Source organism: Pseudopodoces humilis, chromosome 14 (assembly GCF_049639895.1).
Source record: "Pseudopodoces humilis isolate 2021_Gansu_Grassland_sample_001 chromosome 14, ASM4963989v1, whole genome shotgun sequence".
Lineage (NCBI taxonomy): Eukaryota > Metazoa > Chordata > Aves > Passeriformes > Paridae > Pseudopodoces > Pseudopodoces humilis.
The window spans coordinates 15317335-15325326 of NC_142213.1; positions in this window are offsets into that span (position 1 = coordinate 15317335).

A 7992-nucleotide genomic window follows, 5' to 3' on the forward strand; every position below is an offset into this window, starting at 1 on the left:
TGAACAGGAAATACAAAAATGATTGACAGTTGATAACTAACTGATAAATATACTGCTTATTTGTAAATAACGGTATCCCAACTCATAATTATTTACATTTTCACAAATTCAGCAATCAAGCCTGTAATACCAATTTCCTGTTTGCCATTTTCTCTCACAATCTGAAAGCTTTCTTATGTTTGTACAATTGAGAAAATTCTTCAACATCACCTAAGAAGTTTGTCATCAAACCTAGCATGATAGTTTAACAGATATATTAACTGAGATAAATGAATTAGCTCAAGTCCTGCTGTAGATACTGTTATAGATTACACATATTTATATGTTAGGAGTGTGTACAGTAATCAGCACTTCTCAGTCAGTTTTGGAATATGTAGATATCTACAAAAAACATGGCATTAAAAAAGCTCACACTGGATTTTTTATCTAACAAACCTCTGGTGTTAAATGACAACTCTAGATTTATCAAAATAATGAAGATGTGTTCAGCCTATGCCATGATCTCCTACTTTAGTTGAGTGAACTCAAAAAGAAGCAGTTGCTGTGTTTACTATTATTTATTATTATTATTATTATTACTATCATTATTTCAATAATAGTGAAATGTAGATAAGTATTTGGCTAGTTGAAATTTTAGCATGAGCTCCAAAAATTTCACATATATTTAGCATACTGATTCCAGATATGGAGAAACAAATTAGCAGATAAGTATTGTCATAATCATTAGTTAAAATTCTCAGATACAAGCTAGTGTCAGCTCCCACTTTCAGAGCCAAGGAACATATTCATAAGCTTTTACTTCCTGTAATAGAGAACTCACTGTTAACTAGGATTCAAATTCCATGTGTTCAGTCTCCCTACAAATATGAGTCCTCTTTTAGGGATTCTATCAAAAAGCTCTCACTGGTAACAGAAAAATAATAGAAATACACCATGATAAAATGCCTTTAGTCTGAAGGAGCTAAAGGTATTGAAATCTGCAACAGCAGCTGCAGGAAAAAAATGATCAGAAGTACAGCTAACCTTCAACTCTTGAAGCCACAGTCATTTGAGAGAATATTATTTTCTATTAAAATATAAAAGACACAATTATTGATTTTTTGTATGTTTCTTATATCTTATATACCACATAAACACACTTATATTTTTAAACTTTCCATTAAAATAAGACTTAGGTGAAACAAGTTAAGGTAGACCAATTAAAAACCTTGTAAGGCCATTGAAAACTTACTATTAGAGAAACAGAAGTTAACAGGAGAGATTATGCACCACGCTTTCACATCTGGGCTTGTAAAAGTAGCTTTTAGAACTCTTGTGCTTCTCTCTGTGTGCTCTTGCTGTCAGCCTTTTGATCTGTTTGAAGAGAAATAAGGACAACCACAGAGTCACAAGTGTCACTTGAAGACATAAACATGCTTGGTGATACCCTGGGACTCTAAATAAGAGCAGTGACTTGCTCACAGAGGAAGGTGAGAGGCTCCTTCATCCTGCTGCAAATCCAGTGCACTCCAGGATTCCCGTTTGCACTGGAGCACATCTGGGGGATCTGGTTCACCACAGGTCACCTGGGAGACAAGAAAGGGACTCTAGAGCAATAAAAAAGTGCCAAATGAACAAAGTGCTCACAAATTGCTTTGCTGATGCTGGAGAACAGAGAGGATGGGGTTTGTCTGATATACCCCAAATGTTGCTGCTGCAGTAGTTCTGCCCTTTCAGTGCAATCTGAAAAAAAAATAATTTATATACAATACTTAGTACATCGACAAGCCAAAGATTTTTTGTTATTATTTTCTTTTTTTTAAAATCCATTTATAGTTGCAAATTAATGAAATTACATGAGACTGAAGCCAATGACAACTGCTAATCTGTAAGCAACAACAAGCAAGGAAAAGCTGATAGGAGTACAGCTGTTTTATTTTAATTGAGGAATGATTTTATGTTGGAAGCACTCAATATTCACAGCAAATTAAAAATAATGAAGTGAATTGATACCAATGATATTTTTTTTTACCTACTATCCCTTTGTAAATCTATTTCTTCACACAAATTGACATGTCTAATTGATACATACGCTATTATTCCTCATTAGTAGGCTGAATAAAATAATTCTTGATTAAATTTATTGCAATTTACAATCCAGCATAATGCTTGCAAGCTATAAAAGTCAATCAACAGGAAACAGAAAAAAACCAGATGACATTATTACTTCTTATATATACACAATAATGTCATGTGTTTCGTGGAACTTTCCTAAGCATTTTGTTGGTCCTCAGGAGCTACAGGCTGTCTCCAACAGGTCACTTCATTTTTCATATGGCCATAAATATATTTCACTGCATACATACTTCTGAGTTTTTCTGATAATAATAAGCAAATTTTTTGCGTATTTAGCAATCTGTTAGAAGTTGTCTGGAAGAGTTAGACTTCTACTAACACTCAAATAAAATTATGCAGAAGAGCTGGTGATTTACTCTGTGTGGATTAGGGTGTTTGATTTATATTGTGTTATCACTGCATCAAAAAAGTTCAACAAGTAGCAAAACTTCAGAATTTCAGTGAAACAAGGAAAGTCAATAGTAAACCTGACAAGCAAAATATATATCCTGTGATTAAAAATTTCCAACCAAAAAGAAAATTGAATCAATGGCAGGTCAGTCTGTTCTTTATAATTTTAACTTATTCCACATCTTGCCCTGGCCTCCACTATTTTGTAGGAATTTTTTTGGTATTCTGAACCTAGCAGAGCAGCTATTATGTTACACTCTTCTCTAATGGCAAGAAAAGTATGTTATGATCAGTCTATTTCTATGGCCTATTGCTCCTATTTCTCTGGAGAATGCTAGCAGCTGGCACAGGATCGCTGCCCTTGCTGATGCTGGGCTTCACACTTGACAAAGAATTTACCCAAAAATGCAGTATAGTTGCTATAACTACTACAGACACAGAGTAGGTATCCTACTTTTGTCATCTTAACTTAATACAATTTCTTTTTGATGAAGAGCCTCTGATGCCCTGACTGTGTCTCTGCCCTAATTGTAGTCTGTGTCTCAACTTGTCCAGATAGGCAGAAGAAATTGCTCAAAAAATCAGACATTATTGTATAGGACCAGAGGATCAGAATTAAAACCTAAACTGTTTTGGGAATGTTTTCCATTCTTATTACATATCACATTCTTTGTAAGACATTAGATAAAATCTCATTTTAAAGAATTAATTTCTGGTTCAAATTTAACTTCTATTTATAGAACTAAAGAATTAGAAAAGAGAAATACAGAGATCTACAGAGGTAAATGAAATTAAGGCACAGATTCTAAGGGTGTAATATGACAGTCTCCACTGAAAAATAATCTGGATTTTATTCCAGAGATATTTTAGATCCACAATTGCATTTTTATACAACATAATTCCAGTAATCAATATTGCTTTTGTTGCTACTTACAAATTTTGATCAAGTCTTTGTAAATGGTGATATGCCTCAACTCAGAAAGACCCCTGACATCTCAAAATCAAATCTCACATTTCAAAAGATAGAAGGAAGAGGTGCTATCAGCAGCAAACCCAGCCGTTTCAGGATTCATCTACTATTTGATATGTGTTACTCAGCACAGTAAACAACCAATCTGCCAGCGGCAAAAAATCAAAGAGCTCTGTGCCAGCTGAACAGCATCTTTTAAAGAACTGAGGAAGTGGCCCAAAAAAGCAGCCCTTAGGGGCAGGCAGAGGTTTTCCAGTGTTCCTGGGGGACCCTGCCATTTCAGAAAGTGCTGTCACCCAGACCCACCCAGTGCTCCATCAGTGAAATTATCTTTAAGGGTGACCAAAAGAATTCCAACAACAAAATGATCCACAACAGGGTAAAAATAATGAGAAACTATGGCCTTATTGAAACTGAATTCTAATGTAAGTCCTCCACATACATTTAAAAGGTGACTTAATTCATTAAATCTTTCCAGCCTACTTCTCTGGGCAACAGAAAAAAAACCAGCATGGATATGCAGCTCATCCATTCTGATCCATGGTGCTCTCCTGGTCTGCCCACACCCAGAGATGGTAAAGGACCCTCAGCTGTGCCAGGCTGTGGAAAAGGAGTCAGAGCAGGGCTGCAGGGACTGTGACAGCCCCCAGAGCAGCTCAGCTGGTTAGGGCAGAGTGCTGAGAACACCCAGGGTGTGGGTTCAGAATATCCCTGTATGGGCCATTCACTTAAGAGTTGGACTTGCTGATCCTTGTGGGTCTCTTCCAGCTCAGAATATTCTGTGCTGGATGTGATGTCCCAGGGGCCAGCTCAGCCACCCCCCTTCCAGCAGCAGAGCCACAAAGAAAAGACCTTTATATTTCAACAGGCATTATCTTGTCATTGCTTTTAATCTAGAAAAACCATATTAAGAAAAACATGATGGCAAAGATTATGATCAGCCTTAAATACACCATTTTCATTCAGCTCCAACAAACTCAATAGGAAGACTATTTCATGAAAGAGCACAACAGATTGAAATTCAATAGTTCAGTTAATCCAAGCATATTGAAATAAAATTATACATATATATATATATATATATACACACATGTGTATGTGTGTGCAAAGTGAGGGAGAAGCTACTGCTTTCACATACATAAAATTTCTATTAAAAAGCTCAAATAAGAAATGTACTATCGCAGATCTTTAAAGTTTAAGGGTATTCTGCTCAGAATGCTTCTAGGTGTAAACATAAAAACAAACCAATACATCTATGACAGATCCACAGTTTTAAATCTTAATAACTTGTGAAATTAATAAAAAAAAAATCACTCACTTTATTATATTCATCACCACAGAAGACAAAGGTAGTATCCAGTTGAGTCTATACCAAAAGGAAACACACACACATTAATCTCTGCAATTTGGTACACATTCCAAACACAAGAAGTAACAAATTTGGTGACAAATCTGTCAAAATATGTTCTGCAAATACATTGGCAAGAGATCTGGACATACTAAAGAAATTCAGTGAAACAGAATAGGTGCCAAATGGGGATGTTTGACAGAGTGTTCAAAAATACATTTAGACCAAAGTAGGAACACATCCAACAGAGAGATTCTCTACATAAATTATCATGAAACTATTAGAAATAATTGGCCAGTGATTTCAAAATATTACATATACTTTTAATGTTATCAAAGAGCTGTGTTGTGAACCATGTGTGATTTCTTGGCGATTGAATTTTTGGCCGCACAGCAGCGTTTTTAGGCGCAAGTAAAAATACTATATCCCATACTGTAAGTCAATCTGTACTCTTTGAAATTGCATCAAGCTTCCAAGTGCTTTGAAAGGCTGTTGGGAGAAATACTGTAAAGTCTGGGTACTCTGGGAGGCTGCAGATGCCTTCCCCAAGGCTGCAGAGAGCCCACTAGATGAGGACGTCCCAGCCAAGCTCCCCAGCCAGTGTGGAGGTCTCTGTGGTCACAGTGCCCTGAGCCAGCAGGTACCACAGGCCAGGGCTGGAGGGAAACAGGCACCTGTACATCTCTGCCAGGCTAACAAGAGCAGATTAATTGCTATACAGTGCTGTTTTACAAGCATTTCTTAATAAAATGAAGCCATCTAAATGCTTCCAAATACATCTGTGAATGCTGATAACCCCTGCAGAGATACTGCAGGAGCAGCAAGCCCTGCTCTGCGCTCCAGTGGGACGCCTTGGTCACTGGAGGGGATCAGGGGTCTGCCCTGCAGAGATACCTGTTCACACCATTCACAGGCATAAAATTCAAATCAAAATTTTTTAATGGTTCTTGAGAAGCAGAGGCCTTATAACAGAATAAAAGTGAGCAAGTCAAAGCAGACTACCCAGAAAGCAGCCAGGGTGCCAGGGAAGCTTTCTTCAGCCTTGATGTGCAGCTCAGCTGAATGCTTACATCTCGAACATGCACTGAAATTTATGGAATCTGCTCCGATTTTAAGGCTCAGAGTATCTGGGGTTAAAATCTGGCCTCCCTGAAGTGTATGGAAATATATTCCCTAGGACCTGTTATAATCTACAAAGGTTTCAACAGTGCACTGATCTGGGTCTCCTATTAGGGCACAGAGCCAAGTGAATTGTATTTGTCATATGTTCAGTCTCCAGAATTTGTGGTCGATTTTTAGGAAAATATTTTTATATACACATTGTAGAATTCCCTCATTATTATCCTGTATCAAAGAAACACACTCTGAATTTGAGGCAGTACAAGGCGAGATTTGTGTTAACTTCTGGCAAGTTCATTCCTTACGCTTGAAATGAGCCTGTGAGAAAGTCCTCTCCCCCACAGACAAGCTTTTTCCTACTCTAGATCAATTTTCTTGAACAACCACAAAGAAAAAGGCACAGATATAACTTAAGCAGCCCATAACTCCATTTATTTCACTGTGATGAGAACTTTCCAGAAAAGTCTCATCCAGTGCTTGCTATCACTTCTCCTTATTCATTCTGATGTCTTCAAGGGCTGCCTCCAGCTCCCTACATCCCTCCCCAGTGATGTCCCAGCTCCCAGGTGGGCTCCTGTGGGTTTTGGACAGGAGTTCCAAACATTCCAGCTTTGGACCTCAACCTAAAAAATAGATGCCAGCACAGGTAAGGTTTTCTACTTCATATTGAAAACGCTGTTTCAGAAGATTGTGGGTTTTACCTAGTAGCTACACCTTTTGGAACAGGTTACAGAGCTTTCAGATAGGCATTTTTTGTTGGACAGATGAATTTACTAAAAAAATTACTATCAGCAAAGTAAGCTGAGCTACCTAAATGGGCATATTTTTCCTTCTGTGTGAGCTCTTTAAATTTAACACTCCTTTAAGCAGTATTAACTTTTAAGTTGCCATAAAATCAAATAATTGTATTTATTAATTTGTTTTAATTACCAAGCACAGATAAGCATATGTCCTACTTAGCCTGGGAAAATCTGAACGCACACCTGCTCCAACAAACAGTCTGTAAAATGAGACGTGAGGAAAATATTTGAATTACATTTCCTTGTTCCAACATACTATTTTTAAAAAGCACTTTCAACACTGAACTAGGCCTTTACAGTTAAGGCATTTTACAAGATGATACTGAGCTATGTTTCCTGTCTATGAAGAAGGCACCAGCATATAAAATGGTAGTGAATTTGCATTACCTCCAATCCATCATTCTTTGAGTGCGCAGGAAAAACTGTGAGACCTGCTGCAACAAAGCACAGCCTTGTGTTGACAGATTCTTATTTAAGTGACTGTGAATACAACAATTCCACAAATAATTTGTCAAGTGTGTGGCTGAACTAGCTCTGAACCCTGATAAATACCAACTCTCCTCACTGCTACAAAGGCATGATGTTCTGTGTGCGGGCAGTGAGTAACAAGCACCAGGATTTAACAATCGATGCTACTATATTTCTCTTTTCTTTGTGGTTAAAAAAGCCTTGAAGGGTGGCTCTTTCAGCAGTGTTAAGTACTAGTGGTGGCTATGCCTTGCAAATCTAAGTAATACACTGCAGGCTGAGGTGAAAGGAAATAGCACACTGCATCCATTTTTAGCTGCATTTAAAACATATGGTTTATGTTCTCTGGTGAAAAACAGTCTTTACTGTATAGTTAGCAGACTCTTGTTTAATACAGGCTATTATTAAATGGACCTCTTTCAAGTTATGATAATAGGACATCTACTTCACTGCTTTTTACAACCTAAGGCGTACATTTGGGCTGGGGTAATTCAAGAGAAGAGTCTCTTTTAGGAAAAATAACTCAAACTCTAGGGGAACACATGTACATATTAATAGGGGGGAAAAACACTCCTTCCAGGTATTCAATTGAAATCAAGATTGCATTTTTCTATCATGCAATGCATTCTAAAGGCATTATGGATGTACCAGAAAAAAATCATTTTTAAAGAAATGTAAATCTAATCAGTCTTGAAGCTAGCAATATATACATAAATGTCTCTTGCAGACATAATTTAGTATGCATTATTAATTTATTTTTCATAAAGCTTTCCAGCTACAAA